The sequence below is a fragment of the Salmo salar genome, chromosome 05, assembly GCF_965601325.2.
Source record: "Salmo salar chromosome 05, fSalSal1, whole genome shotgun sequence".
NCBI classification, from domain to species: Eukaryota; Metazoa; Chordata; class Actinopteri; order Salmoniformes; family Salmonidae; genus Salmo; species Salmo salar.
Genome location: NC_138295.1, coordinates 86023689 through 86039991, shown reverse-complemented (window position 1 = coordinate 86039991; position 16303 = coordinate 86023689).

The window sequence follows — 16303 nt, the reverse complement described above, 5'->3', positions numbered from 1 at the left end:
TGTTAGTAACAATACAATATGGGAATTTTATCCCAAAGCTACCTACAGCTAACATATATATATTTAAGTATGTGATCTATGTAAATAAATAAATATATCACAGCTGTAAAACTGTATGGTGGAGGCCTACCCATTTCCCAGGAGCATTGTAAAAAGTGGATTTGGGTACAGTGTTTATTTCCCCCTAATATCTTTGAAGATTCTGAGACCATTAGGGTTAAACATTACAGATATAAATGCAATATATGGAGTAGAAAAGATTGCCTGCCCACCAAAGAATCAACATATGTTCTACATGGTCTATTTCTATCTGAATGTAACACCTCAATCAAGCTTGTTAATTGATCGTTAAGTCATGTTTGTCAGGTAAACGGTCATTAGTGGCCTATATAAGCCTCATACAGGCCATGGGAAGACATTACCTGTTGATAACACAGACTATTCTCATGATCATGGGAGGTGTGAGAGAATTGCTGCTCTTTGTGATGACTGTGGGGGTTGTCAAAGGTTGGTTCACTAACGTTTTATTTGGATTGAAGGGATTTGTTTGGGAAATATGCTTAACTTTATAAGTTGGAGATTCAAATTTGACTGTCTGTTTCTTCCGCATTGGTCATCTATTATTAATATATGTAGCTATTTTGTGTGAACTCAACTTCTGTCAACACTTTCTCCTCAGTTTCTTGTTACCCTGTTGGAAAGTCCCAGAAGCAAGATCAAGTCTCTCTGCAGAGGAGACTTGGAGGTAAGTGTTTCTTTCCACAACCCTTCTAGCTATGTTCTTTGTCACTGTCTATGGTGCTGCTGTGTTTGACACACATTCAACACCATAGAGTAACTCAGTCTAAATAACGTTGTCAAAGCCTTTGATTTGGTAATTTTGCTTGTGTACCTTAACCTACGTTTTTCAGAGCTGTCATCAAATGACGTCTCCATTGAGCATGCCCTGGCCTTGCTCCGATCCATAGGGTCTGACGCTAAACAAGACAGAGAAGGTACGGCCTGAAACATATACTTTGAAAACTGTTGGGTTCAACATTCGACTGGCAATTCGGCCTAGACCGTGTGGAACAGATGTGTTGCTGTAGAATACCCAACTGTTCCTTTTGTTTTTTCTATAGAGTATTTAGAGACTAACGAAGTAGAATCCCAAGCTTCTCCAAACCATGGTAGCTCTCAGGCAAATGATGCCCTGTCCTCTGAGGAGAAGCTGAGGCGCATGTCCTCTGACGAAGCTGCGACTGGCCCGTCTGACGACGCTACCTCTGAAGCTGCGACTGGCCCGTCTGACGACGCTACCTCTGAAGCTGCGACTGGCCCGTCTGACGACGCTACCTCTGAAGCTGCGACTGGCCCGTCTGACGACGCTACCTCTGAAGCTGCCACTGGCCCGTCTGACGACGCTACCTCTGAAGCTGCCACTGGCCCGTCTGACGACGCTACCTCTGAAGCTGCCACTGGCCCGTCTGACGACGCTACCTCTGAAGCTGCCACTGGCCCGTCTGACGACGCTACCTCTGAAGCTGCCACTGGCCCGTCTGACGACGCTACCTCTGAAGCTGCCACTGGCCCGTCTGACGACGCTACCTCTGAAGCTGCCACTGGCCCGTCTGACGACGCTACCTCTGAAGCTGCGACTGGCCCGTCTGACGACGCTACCTCTGAAGCTGCGACTGGCCCGTCTGACGACGCTACCTCTGAAGCTGCGACTGGCCCGTCTGACGACGCTACCTCTGAAGCTGCGACTGGCCCGTCTGACGACGCTACCTCTGAAGCTGCGACTGGCCCGTCTGACGACGCTACCTCTGAAGCTGCGACTGGCCCGTCTGACGACGCTACCTCTGAAGCTGCGACTGGCCCGTCTGACGACGCTACCTCTGAAGCTGCGACTGGCCCGTCTGACGACGCTACCTCTGAAGCTGCGACTGGCCCGTCTGACGACGCTACCTCTGAAGCTGCGACTGGCCCGTCTGACGACGCTACCTCTGAAGCTGCGACTGGCCCGTCTGACGACGCTACCTCTGAAGCTGCGACTGGCCCGTCTGACGACGCTACCTCTGAAGCTGCGACTGGCCCGTCTGACGACGCTACCTCTGAAGCTGCGACTGGCCCGTCTGACGACGCTACCTCTGAAGCTGCGACTGGCCCGTCTGACGACGCTACCTCTGAAGCTGCGACTGGCCCGTCTGACGACGCTACCTCTGAAGCTGCGACTGGCCCGTCTGACGACGCTACCTCTGAAGCTGCGACTGGCCCGTCTGACGACGCTACCTCTGAAGCTGCGACTGGCCCGTCTGACGACGCTACCTCTGAAGCTGCGACTGGCCCGTCTGACGACGCTACCTCTGAAGCTGCGACTGGCCCGTCTGACGACGCTACCTCTGAAGCTGCGACTGGCCCGTCTGACGACGCTACCTCTGAAGCTGCGACTGGCCCGTCTGACGACGCTACCTCTGAAGCTGCGACTGGCCCGTCTGACGACGCTACCTCTGAAGCTGCGACTGGCCCGTCTGACGACGCTACCTCTGAAGCTGCGACTGGCCCGTCTGACGACGCTACCTCTGAAGCTGCGACTGGCCCGTCTGACGACGCTACCTCTGAAGCTGCGACTGGCCCGTCTGACGACGCTACCTCTGAAGCTGCGACTGGCCCGTCTGACGACGCTACCTCTGAAGCTGCGACTGGCCCGTCTGACGACGCTACCTCTGAAGCTGCGACTGGCCCGTCTGACGACGCTACCTCTGAAGCTGCGACTGGCCCGTCTGACGACGCTACCTCTGAAGCTGCGACTGGCCCGTCTGACGACGCTACCTCTAAGGAACTGTTCACCGCTTCATCGGAGCCCCCGTTGACCACAAACATGGATATCTGACGTGGGACATGCAAGAGTTCATGGGTACTCTAGTCCAGGTTGTCTGTGTGTGTAACTGCATTTGCTTGTTTTGGCTCAATTAAACATTAACTGTAATACTTGTGTCCTCAGTATTGTTTTGGCGGTTCCTACTTGGCAACATTTATTTTGCAATATATTAATACTTTGACCCCTGTGTTTAAGCTACATTTGCTCAGTGTTGGTCAATTTATGCTAGTAGCATCACATGATGTGGAATGGGTTCTAGTTCATTTTAACTTGATGGTTGTGGAACACAGTGTCTGGGGTTGGTACATATGAGGATGTTGCTAGAATCGGGGTTTCAGTGCTAACTAATATCACGGTTGTCAACTTGCATTTAAATTACTCTGCTGGGTGTCTTCTCTCCTGACTGACTTGGTTTCCTATTAGTGAATGCTTACATGTGAAACCAGCTCTCGTCTCATTAGCCCATCGTTTTGGCGGTTGGTCTTCATATCCCAGTGACAATCCAAACTTTCAGGTTAAATAAGTCAATGCTAACCTGCTTTAGCTGGCAGGCTGCTATCAGGTCCTAGCTCTCCCAGAGTTGCTTGTAGCGCCTCTAACCTAGGGTTTGATGGGGGGGAACAGTTTTACCAGGATTTCCCACCCACTCCGATTACATGGGAGAAATTAACCGGTTAATTTCTATGAAAAGCGTGAGGTGAAGTCTGTTCATACAGGCCTTCTCTATCCGCATGATCAACGCTCGGGGTGTGCGTCGTACTTATAGTCGCCATGAATTCAAAGAGCATGTACACGCAACCTTTAAATGCAGTTAATACAGCAACAAAATTGGCTCCAACTTTTGAGCTACCGGTAGGTATCTGCTTTAATTCAAAACAATTTCTGTGGCACCGCTTTACTCACTTATGCCAACCTGAATTCAGCCTGTTTTGAAGCAAGTTAAACCGTTACGGCCTATGCAAATATTTTGTTTGCTACAGGGTAGGCCTTCCAGGTTATTTTATGTAGCAGGGGCGAAAATCTGATATCAACTTTGGAGGGGACAATTACATGACATTTTCTGAAGAGCAATTCCTGAGGGGGACACCAAAAGTAGTGCTGTAACACACAGCCTACGTTGTAATATGGTAAATGTATATTGAGGAACCAAAGAAATAAGGTGTTTGCCGTACTCCTAACTACCGGTACCCAAAACTACACAACTAATCACAACAGCAATACCATTGCCTTTAACAGATCTTAGTTCAGTCACCAGTGTAAGTTGAGAGTGGGGGTATCCATGGCATTTTCCAATTATGTTCCTATTTTACAAGTCAAAAAAATGGAGAACCTTTCATAATGTTGCCAAACAAAGACTCAACAAACTTACCTGAGACTCCCTGTCTCTGCCAGTCTGTCCCCAGCTCTGCCATCTGTTGCCTGCTCTGCCTAATGACATCATTGTGAAACATTTTCATTAGCATTTCACTTCTTTCTTATGAACATTTTACCAACTAGTCTTTGAGATATTAGGCTACTAGGGTTCTTACTTTGCGTTTTGGTGTACTGAAAAATACTCTGATGTCCGTCTTTTTTTTCTACCTGGCTGGCCACACACACACACACACACACACACACACACACACACACACACACACACACACACACACACAGTGTGTAGGTTATTTACAGTAGGAGATGGGCTTCTATCATATCTTCTATCATTCTATATGGGCTTCGATCTAAAAGGTAGCTAGCAAATGTGAAACGGATTGCAGTGACAAGAGTTGACAGCTGTATGAGTTCACCATTTACACAACATATGCTGCAATCTTTTGTAATTTTAACCGTTTGTTTCATATTGGCTGGCTTCCAACAATAGCTGATTTTGCAAAGCTAGCGAGCACAAATTCCGTTTCAGTGGTGTTTGCTATAATCTTTGCTACCCGGGTTAAATAAAGGTGAAATAAAATAAATAAAAGTTACCTTGCGACAATTTAGCTTTTGCAACGAGACCATTAAATATATTTAAGACAACGGTAGAAGAGAGTGTAGTTCTGTTCAGTTTGGACTTCAGTTTATCGCTAACCTTATCACAGGGACTTTGAAGCACTAACTTACATTGCTGATCTTGGAATAAATTGACGATAGCAAAGATTCCATCTTTGACGACGCCACATAAATGGAATAGGTACTAGCTAGCTTAATAGTTAATATTTGCACACTAGCTCTGCAAATTCAGCTAGTGTGTGTGTGTGTGTTTGAACCCTGCCAACATAAAACAAAACATTGCTATGGCGCGATTGACTGGATTAACCTCATGTCAGTCACGTGCATTGAGTGCCTTTCAGACAGTAGATACGAACCCTCTGTTACCTTGCCAACTAAGGAACTGGCAGTGGATCATACCATTGTGAGGCAAAGGGTGGGGGGTCGCAATCTTTTGAAACTTAAAAAAGCGCTATTAAGTGTCTATAATCAGCACAATTGCTTTCATTGCGTATTATTATTATTATTTAAATTACAGAGTAATGTTTACAGTGATATATTGGGGGGGACAAATCATATTTTTCCCAGGATGGGGGGGTCGTGTACCCCCCGTCCCTCCTGGGATTTCCACCCCTGTTATGTAGCCTAAGATTGTGTATTGAATGTTATTCTACATTTGTTTGTCTGGGTCTTGAGAATCAGTTACCCTTTCTGACCAAGTCTGTAAAATAATGCGAGAACTGGGGGTATTTTGTCCTGAATAAAAGTAATAACGGAGAAGAATGGCAGGGTCTTGACAAGTTAATTTGATTGTGTAGGCTCACGTTTAATTTATGCTGTGACTAAATGAATATTAACTTGATAATTGACTTTATTGCTGGAGAACAGATGCAATAGGTAGGTCTGAGAAGATTTGATGTAAATATAGCTGAAGAATGGCACATGATAAACTGCGGGTTTAGATTCACGTGCAATTGATCAACTGCGGCGCTATCCATTGTGCTGAATCTCCGCTACAGCGTAACTGTTAGATTATCAGAGATTCAGATTTGTTTCCTCTGACAAAATCATCACAATAACCGAAGTATAAACAGCCACAACCTTCCCAAATTCCCTTGATAGCCAGGTGTAAGGGGAGAGGAAAGGACCAAAATGCATCTTTTAGTGAAAGGTAGGCTACTGTAATAACCTCATATTTGACCCGTCGGCCAACAGTGCCTCATAGACCGGTTAAAACTAGGCTACATCAATGAAATAGTGTGGTGACTTTGAGTTGATTAAATAGCAACAAATACAAGAACCCATTAGTGTATATTTCTCCATGTAGAGTGGTATAATCATGTTGGATCTTATTCGCTGCTTAACACCCTGCATCCCACAGCTGGCTTGCTTCTGAAGCTAAGCAGGGTTGGTTCTGGTCAGTCCCTAGATTGGAGACCAGTTGCTGCTGGAAGTGGTTGATAAGAGAATTATCTAATAAAGGTAAATGAATCAATAAACCATGATGAATTATTAGTCATACAGCAGGGTTAATGAATAATCAATGTAATGATCAATGTAGGGATCGATTGGTCTGATTAGTTCCGGAAAGTCCAGGAACCACTGGAGAGGGAAAGAAATGTGTGTATGCAATTAGTATAGCTACAGAAGCAGATGGTCAAGGGAGTAAAACTTCAGAGAGTTCCTAACCTTGAAGGAAAGGAACAGGCTGAGCCAGAAGGTGATAAACAGAGTGAGAAGTTTATGGGGGTTGCAGGTCACCAACGGATTGTGTGTAAATGCATGTGCGTTGTAATGGAAATTATATGATTAAAGGTTTGACTAAATGATTTCACCCTGAAAAGGTATAACCGAGTGATTATAAGATGAATGTACTAATGTGTGTGTGTTGGAAAAGTTTAAGCTTAATGATTTAGCAATATAGGCAAGACATTCAAGGGAAAAGGGGAACTGTTACCAGACAGAAGACAACTTGTGACCACAGTGAAACTGATAACAGGAAGAAGGTCTCCCCACCCAGAGAGGGGAGAAAACTTTAGGCTTGCAGTAGATTATGTAACATGGGGCAGGATTTGTGATGGAGAAGACTTGTAAATAAGCATTGACAGTGTTAAAGAAGAGGAGGGGGCATCTGTAAGGGGTATGACATATGATATGACCAAATGTTAGGTATAAAAGGCTATGTACATTGTATGATATTCTGAGCTCTCGTGAATAAACTTGGTTGACTATTGTAGGCTGGGCCTCCGTCTGTGTCATTTAACCAGAACCTTACAAACTCTGGGGTGCAGACTGAGTAGTTTAATTGAAGTTCAGTTTATGAACATTGGGAACAAAATTCTCATAACATGCGTAAGTAAGCAAGAACTATATAATGACTGTTTTGTTATCCTGACGCCAGAACCTTCTCTGAATAAAGCTACAGAAACCTTTTGCAGAAAGCTGAGTCCTTGCCTAATTATTTTAACCCATTGTCTTACAAACCTTGGGCATTAGTCAAGGCGAATTGATTATTGATTATTATCATCAAGATATAAAATTCCTTTAACAATTGGTCCTTCGAGCCGGATTTCAATACCCGCTCCTGTCGTTCCAAGGAGACACCGAAACCGTGCACGGGCGGATGAAATATCCGTAAATCAAAGACCCGGCCCTTTTCTGTGGGTTCTTTACAGGCCGGTGGCAAACTGGTATGTGACAGAAGCGGTGACGAGATCCAACCTACATTGAATTCTCAGCTGCAAAATAAGGTCAGTAATCTTTATTCATTAGTTTGGGGTTAAATTCTAAACTTACTAAAAATTGACTTAGAATGGACTGGATTAGGTTCCTATTAAGCATTGGTCAAGATAAATGTGAAGGAGGATATTAACCGTAAAACTAACAAAAAGTAAGATTTGTATCGGGTATACCGTCCATATAATCTAATGTAGAGAAAGTTTAAGACAAAAGTATCTATGTTAGTGTTGGCGGCACTGGGTCACAGATCTAAGTAAGACCTAAAAGTAAAACCGGTTGCAGTAAGACCTAACAGTAAAACTGGTTGCAGTAAGACCTAACAGTAAAACTGGTTGCAGTAAGACCTAACAGTAAAACTGGTCGAAGTACAGTAGCCGGAAAACGTAATATAGAAGGCGAAATAAAGATAAGTAAGTTACGTTAGTATAGGACTAACAGGAGTAAGTGAGATAACAGTAGAGCACACACATAGATTGTGAGATTTAAGTATAATAACAGAATTATAGAAGCATACACATAGATTGTGAGAATTGGAGCTAATATTGAGACCTAAATGATACCTGGTCAATAATATATTAGGCGGAAAACATAATATGGAAGGCGAAATATAATAATAACATTTATAAGAACGTAGGTCAGGGACATAATTTGTATGAATATAGATCGCCTGTCAAAATACATTTTAGAGGGGATAATCGAGATCTACCAGAGGCGCGCAAAATAGGTCTGATTATTCCAAACAGGAGGAAGGAGGTTACACCCATAGAAAGTGAGAATACATATTAGAAAATAAACGAAGTAATTGAGTAAGTACACACATATTGTGACAATAGGAATAACAGTAATTGAATAAACATGGGTGGTAAATCCTCAAAGGAGAGGAAAGAAGAGCCAGAACCAAGAGAGTCTAACCTTAAAAAGCGACTGGCGCTGTATAATAAGCCAGGGCTGAGGGAGGTTCAATCAGATTGGGAGGAGGATCAGTGTCCTCTCATAGAGCTTCCTAATCCTAGGGCAGGCGAAGCTGATCAATCGGATATCTTACAAATGTATCTTGGCGTGACCCTGGACAACACCCTGTCGTTCTCCACCAACATCAAGGCGGTGACCCGATCCTGTAGGTTCATGCTCTACAACATTCGCAGAGTACGACCCTGCCTCACACAGGAAGCGGCGCAGGTCCTAATCCAGGCACTTGTCATCTCCCGTCTGGATTACTGCAACTCGCTGTTGGCTGGGCTCCCTGCCTGTGCCATTAAACCCCTACAACTCATCCAGAACGCCGCAGCCCGTCTGGTGTTCAACCTTCCCAAGTTCTCTCACGTCACCCCGCTCCTCCGCTCTCTCCACTGGCTTCCAGTCGAAGCTCGCATCCGCTACAAGAGCATGGTGCTTGCCTACGGAGCTGTGAGGGGAACGGCACCTCCGTACCTTCAGGCTCTGATCAGTCCCTACACCCAAACGAGGGCACTGCGCTCATCCACCGCTGGCCTGCTGGCCTCCCTACCTCTGAGGAAGCACAGTTCCCGCTCAGCCCAGTCAAAACTGTTCGCTGCTCTGGCACCCCAATGGTGGAACAAGCTCCCTCACGACGCCAGGACAGCGGAGTCAATCACCACCTTCCGGAGACACCTGAAACCCCACCTCTTCAAGGAATACCTGGGATAGGATAAAGTAATCCTTCTAACCCCCCCCCCCTTAAAAGATTTAGATGCACTATTGTAAAGTGGTTGTTCCACTGGATATTATAAGGTGAATGCACCAATTTGTAAGTCGCTCTGGATAAGAGCGTCTGCTAAATGACTAAAATGTAAATGTAATGTAAATGTATCGACCCTGGACTCAGAGAGATGTAGCAAGAGCAGTTGAGGGAATAGCACATCCAAAAACAGGAATAGAAGGGTTTAGGAGAGATATGGTGGGACTGACCGAGAGTTTTAAACTAAATACAGGAGAATTGGAAAGGGCTGTCCGACAGATAGTGGGGAAAGACTGGGCAGCAGTGAAGGGAGCCTGGGTTCCAGGGCAAGGAGAAGAACCGGTTTTACCATGGGCAGGAGATGGGGATTATGCAGACAAATTGACACAGCTCTGTAATAATCTTAGGGACTATTACCATAGACATGCAGACTTTTCAAAAATACATGAGTGTAAACAAGGGGATGGGGAAACTGTTTGCCAGTATTTAGAGAGACTGAGAGATGTGTTCAATGCTAATAGTGGACTGGTAGAGCCTAGACAGGGAGACGACGGACCTTACCACCAACAGTTAAAAATAGCCTTCTTGAGTGGTATGGAGCCTGAAATTTGTCAAATCATAAAAGAGACTCTGATAGGGTGGGGAACAGCCACATTGGCCGAAGTAAAGAGGTATGCTATACACCATGAGCATAATGGCAAGGAAAAGAAAAGTAAGAAAGAACAGACAGGAGCAGAACATTTGATCGCCACTCTTGGAGAAATTGCAGGAAAAAGCAGGAAAGATTTTAAAAAGAAAGGGGGAAACAGGGAGAGTAGAAAGTGGATAGAACCTGAGGACAGAAAGTGCTACAACTGCAATATAACCGGCCACATGGCAGAGGATTGTAAGGCCCCACCAAGGAACCATAGACAGAGACAGTTTAGGGATAGACAGAGAGGAGAACAGGATTTAGCAAACTTATTGAGAAAAGTGGATAGAGACAGTCACTGTAGACAGAAGGGGAAAAACAGGGAGACGCGCTGACAAAGACGGAGAGAAGTGGTGTTTTAATTGAGATAGAACAGGACATTTCGCCAGAAACTGTAAAACAGCCTGTAAACGTTGTGACCGAGTAGGACACAACCACCGGAATTGCAGCTCTAAGCAAAAGCATTTTGGTTCAGTGGTAGAATTCTTGCCTGCTATGCGGGGGGCCCGGGTTCGGTTCCCAGCCCATGCACCATGGGACTAAAATTTAATTTAATTATTTTTATGTTATGACTAGAAGCATACGGTTGTTAGTGTTTGTTTAAGATAGAAACCAAATGCTTTGATAGCTTGTTGAGGTTAAATTGAAAGACAGATTCATTCAAAATAATAGCGAGGCGAATTCGATAAAGTACGTTGTTTGTGGTCTAAATGGCCTGCTTAAATGATTTATAGAGAATGGGAGTTGTATTTCAATGACGGAATCAAGGAAAAGGCAGTTACCTAAATCTAATGAATTATAAGGAGCGGAAAGTAATAATTGCGACAGAATTGTGGTGATATACATGATATTTTTTAAACCCTTGGACATTTCATAAGAGTGAAGCCGAAGGAGAGATAAAGTTGTAACATTGGGTTTAATCTTACGATAGAGGTAAGGCAGAACGCTGTTTGAAAAGAGATATATATTATTTTTTTCGTACGGGTAAAATGAGAAGCGTTGGTTGTGAGCACTGAAAACATATGTGGCTGGAAGCGATTCTGGTCTGAATAATGGAATCGTAAAAGTTTGGTGATAAATTCTGGTTATAGATTCGTGGTTTGATTGTTTAGTAACACCAGTGATTTGAACGGGAAGTGGATGTATGCTAACATTATGTTTTCATTGCATGAAACAATGTCAGGTCAGAAAGGTGGATTACAGGGCGAGTTTATTTTATTTCGCAGGAACAGTGTAAATTAATTATAGTTGTGCGTGAGCCTGGCCGGCGTGCGCGTTCCTGTAGGACGTAGAGTCACAAGCTAACTCGAGGACGCGCTATTTGTAAGGGGGTGAGTGTAACCGCGGTGGTGCGAGTACAATGGAGTTATAAGTACTATGAAGTTTTGTTTATAGTCAACTTTTGGGTTTTTGAATCAGTGTGGTAGGATGAAACGCTGACCAAGTACTTATTTTATGGAAAAAGAAGCGCTTAGCTCTCTTTGGAAAAAAAAAAATTCCTAGGGACATGATATCTTAAAGGGGTTTACACACATGGCATTTTGGAAGTTTTGTTTTCTGAGTTTAATTAAACACGTGAAATTCTTTTGATAGGGAATGTTCTGGGACCCTGGGATACAAAATGTAAATAAAGTTCTTAGCTTTAATTTGTTTAATGTAGTAAGAAACACGGTTCCGAAAGGGTGGTATGACTTTTGACCCCTCTGGTGACTCTTCCTGTGTGGTCTGATCAGCCACATTGAAAAGCCATGGATGGTGAATTTAAGGTCATTGGTGATATTGATTTTAAGGGAATTTGTAGAACTGATAATTATGAGGAGTTAAAGTTCTTAAACACAATTGATAATTTTAACCAATGAGAGGACTAAAAGGGCAAAGCTTTAGACTAAGGGTAGGCTTCCTTAACCTGTTAGGGCTAGGGGGCAGCATTGACACGGCTGGATAAAAAACATACCCGATTTAATCTGGTTACCACTCCTACCCAGTAACTAGAATATGCATATACTTATTACATATGGATAGAAAACACCCTAAATTTTCTAAAACTGTTTGAATGGTGTCTGTGAGTATAACAGAACTCAAATGGCAGGTCAAAACCTGAGAGATTCCTTTACAGGAAGTGGCCTCTCTGACCATTTGTTGAACTTCTTTTCCATCTCTATCATTTACTAAGGATCTCTGCTCTAACGTGACACTTCCCACGTCGTCCATAGGCGCTCAGAGCCCGGGAAAAAACAGAATGTCGTCATTCCAGCCCCAGGCTGAAACACATTATCGCCTTTCTCAAGTGGCCGATCAAGAGACACTGGCTTATGCGCGTGACCCCGACCGCCCCCGCCTTTGGGATTTTTTCCTCTGTTTGCCGAAAAGGAGATTCCCTGTCGGAATATTGTCGCTTTTCTACGAGAAAAATGTCGTAAAAATTGATTTTAAACAGCGGTTGACATGCTTCGAAGTACGGTAATGGAATACTTAGAATTTTATTGTCACGAATTGCGCCATGCGCGTGACACTTCTTTACTATTTCGGATAGTGTCTTGAACGCACGAACAAAACGCCGCTATTCGGATATAACGATGGATTATTTTGGACCAAACCAACATTTGTTATTGAAGTAGCAGTCCTGGGTGTGTATTCTGACGAAGACAACAAAAGGTAATGAAACTTTTATAATAGTAAATATGATTATGGTGAGTGCTAAACTTGCCGGGTGTCTAAATAGCGAGCCCGTGATGCCTGGGCTATGTACTTAGAATATTGCAAAATGTGCTTTCACCAAAAAGCTATTTTAAAATCGGACATATCGAGTGCATAGAGGAGGTCTGTATCTATAATTCTTAAAATAATTGTTATGCTTTTTGTGAACGTTTATCGTGAGTAATTTAGTAAAATGTTAGCGAATTCCCCGGAAGTTTGCGGGGGGTATGCTAGTTCTGAACGTCACATGCTAATGTAAAAAGCTGGTTTTTGATATAAATATGAACTTGATTGAACAAAACATGCATGTATTGTATAACATAATGTCCTAGGGTTGTCATCTGATGAAGATCATCAAAGGTTAGTGCTGCATTTAGCTGTGGTTTTGTTTTTTGTGACGTTATATGCTAGCTTGAAAAATGGGTGTCTGATTATTTCTGGCTGGGTACTCTGCTGACATAATGTAATGTTTTGCTTTCGCTGTAAAGCCTTTTTGAAATCGGACAGTGTGGTTAGATTAACGAGAGTCTTGTCTTTAAAATGCTGTAAAATAGTCATATGTTTGAAAAATTGAAGTTTTCGGATTTTAGAGGAGTTTGTATTTCGCGCCACGCCCATCATTGGATATTGGAGCAGGTGTTCCGCTAGCGGAACGTCTAGATGTAAGAGGTTAACACAACAAGGCTGTGGAATGGATATAATATTACTATATTTTGTTGTGAATAAGTTTAATAATGGTAGACTTATGTCAACAGGACAGGGATATATGACATCTGTAGGTGATCCAGGATTATTGAGGGTATCGAGATAAATTTAAGTAGATATGCAATATCTAGACAGGTGGATTTTTCTAAGGTTCAGGAGTGCAACCAAGGAGACAATGAGACATTTAGTCAATATTTGGAAACAACCATATTATGAGAAAAAACTGGAGACAGAGAAGGACAGACGGAGAAATCCTCCCCTGCACTGCTGAAACCTTGAGGGTTGGGGAGTAGTAGGAAGAAAGGAGGGGGGCCAGCAGGAGAAGATAGGAAGAGAATTTGGTTCACTAAGCTCTAGGATATTAATTCATGGAGAGACTATCGGCTCCATTGGCAGGCATGTATTTTAGTTTTGATTTTAAGTTTATGTTTGGTAAATTCGCTAGGAGGAGATTAGTATAATTTTGTTGAAAGTAATTGTTACCCTAACTAAAAGGGCAATGAAAGCTTAGTTGGTTTCAGGTGTTAGACACTGAACCATTGCCCAGACACTATTCTGCACAGTAGGCCGAAATAGTAGCATTGACTAGAACCGGTGAAATAAGAAAGGAGAGAAAGTTACTATTTACACAGACAAGCACATAGACATTTAAAACCATACAAAACAGCACAGATACATCTTAACCTCTCTAGGCTAGGCGGGACGAATTCGTCCCACCTACGTAACAGCCACGGCTATCCTGTGGCGCGATTTTCAAAACCTTAAAAATCCTATTACTTCAATTTCTCAAACATATGACTATTTTACAGCCATTTAAAGATAAGACTCTCGTTAATCTAACCACACTGTCCGATTTCAAAAAGGCTTTACAACGAAAGCAAAACATTAGATTATGTCAGCAGAGTACCAAGCCAGAAATAATCAGACACCCATTTTTCAAGCCAGCATATAATGTCACCAAAACCCAGAAGACAGCTAAATGCAGCACTCACCTTTGATGATCTTCATCAGATGACAACCCTAGGACATTATGTTATACAATACATGCATGTTTTGTTCAATCAAGTTCATATTTATATCAAAAACCAGCTTTTTACATTAGCATGTGACGTTCAGAACTAGCATACCCCCCGCAAACTTCCGGGGAATTCGCTAACATTTTACTAAATTACTCACGATAAACGTTCACAAAAAGCATAACAATTATTTTAAGAATTATAGATACAGACCTCCTCTATGCACTCGATATGTCCGATTTTAAAATAGCTTTTTGGTGAAAGCACATTTTGCAATATTCTAAGTACATAGCCCAGGCATCACGGGCTCGCTATTTAGACACCCGGCAAGTTTAGCACTCACCATAATCATATTTACTATTATAAAAATGTCATTACCTTTTGTTGTCTTCGTCAGAATACACACCCAGGACTGCTACTTCAATAACAAATGTTGGTTTGGTCCAAAATAATCCATCGTTATATCCGAATAGCGGCGTTTTGTTCGTGCGTTCCAGACACTATCCGAAATAGTAAAGAAGTGTCACGCGCTTGGCGCAATTCGTGACAATAAAATTCTAAGTATTCCATTACCGTACTTCGAAGCATGTCAATCGCTGTTTAAAATCAATTTTTACGACATTTTTCTCGTAGAAAAGCGATAATATTCCGACAGGGAATCTCCTTTTCGGCAAACAGAGGAAAAAATCCCAAAGGCGGGGGCGGTCGGGGTCACGCGCATAAGCTAGTGTCTCTTGATGGGCCACTTGAGAAAGGCGATAATGTGTTTCAGCCTGGGGCTGGAATGACGACATTCTGTTTTTTCCCGGGCTCTGAGCGCCTATGGACGACGTGGGAAGTGTCACGTTAGAGCAGAGATCCTTAGTAAATGATAGAGATGGAAAAGAAGTTCAACAAATGGTCAGACAGGCCACTTCCTGTAAAGGAATCTCTCAGGTTTTGACCTGCCATTTGAGTTCTGTTATACTCACAGACACCATTCAAACAGTTTTAGAAAATATAGGGTGTTTTCTATCCATATGTAATAAGTATATGCATATTCTAGTTACTGAGTAGGAGTGGTAACCAGATTAAATCGGGTATGTTTTTTATCCAGCCGTGTCAATGCTGCCCCCTAGCCCTAACAGGTTAAAGAAGGTAAAACACTTGACAGAGGATTGTTAAATTATAGCCAAGGATGAAGGCCCCAGGGAGAATTGGACATGTGGAAAATGAAATGGGGCATCCTACAAGAGAAGGTCTGACATAAGGATAATTTACTTATCCTACCAAAGACATTGTATGGATACGCAGCAATATTGATACATAGGCTAAGCAATGTATCAAGGGGAGGGAAGTATAGTAGAGTAGTTAGGAAAGAGTGATGGCCTAGAGGATAATTACTTAAACTTTTTTTTTTTTTGTAAGATATCCATTCCAACAGTTGGAAATGTACCTTATTGAGATATTCCGAAATGAGGGGAAGAAGGGGTGTTTAACAAGAATAGATAAGTATAGCAAATGGGTAGAAGCGTTCCCAACTTACTTGGTGGACATGATTATGGTAGCTAAAATATTAAGTCAAGATATTATCCCTAGAGTTGGTTTACTAGGAGCCATCTCTTTAAATGATGGATGACAGTTTAGCTAATCAGGTAGAGCCTATAGAATGCCAGAGTTAGAGATACCAGAACAGGTAGACATAGAAGTTGAAGAAATACTAGCAAAGCACATGAGAAGACTGTTTGTTAACCAAACCCATATGTCCAAGATTTTGTGTCCCACAGGTGAATTACAGGAGAAGGTGATTCACTCAATCCAACCAGGAGACTGGGTGTGGATCCAGTCCCTGAGGAGAAAAAACTGGAAGCAACACCGTTGGGAAGGCCCATACCAGGTTCTTTTAACCTGTTAGGGCTAGGGGGCAGCATTGACACGGCTGGATAAAA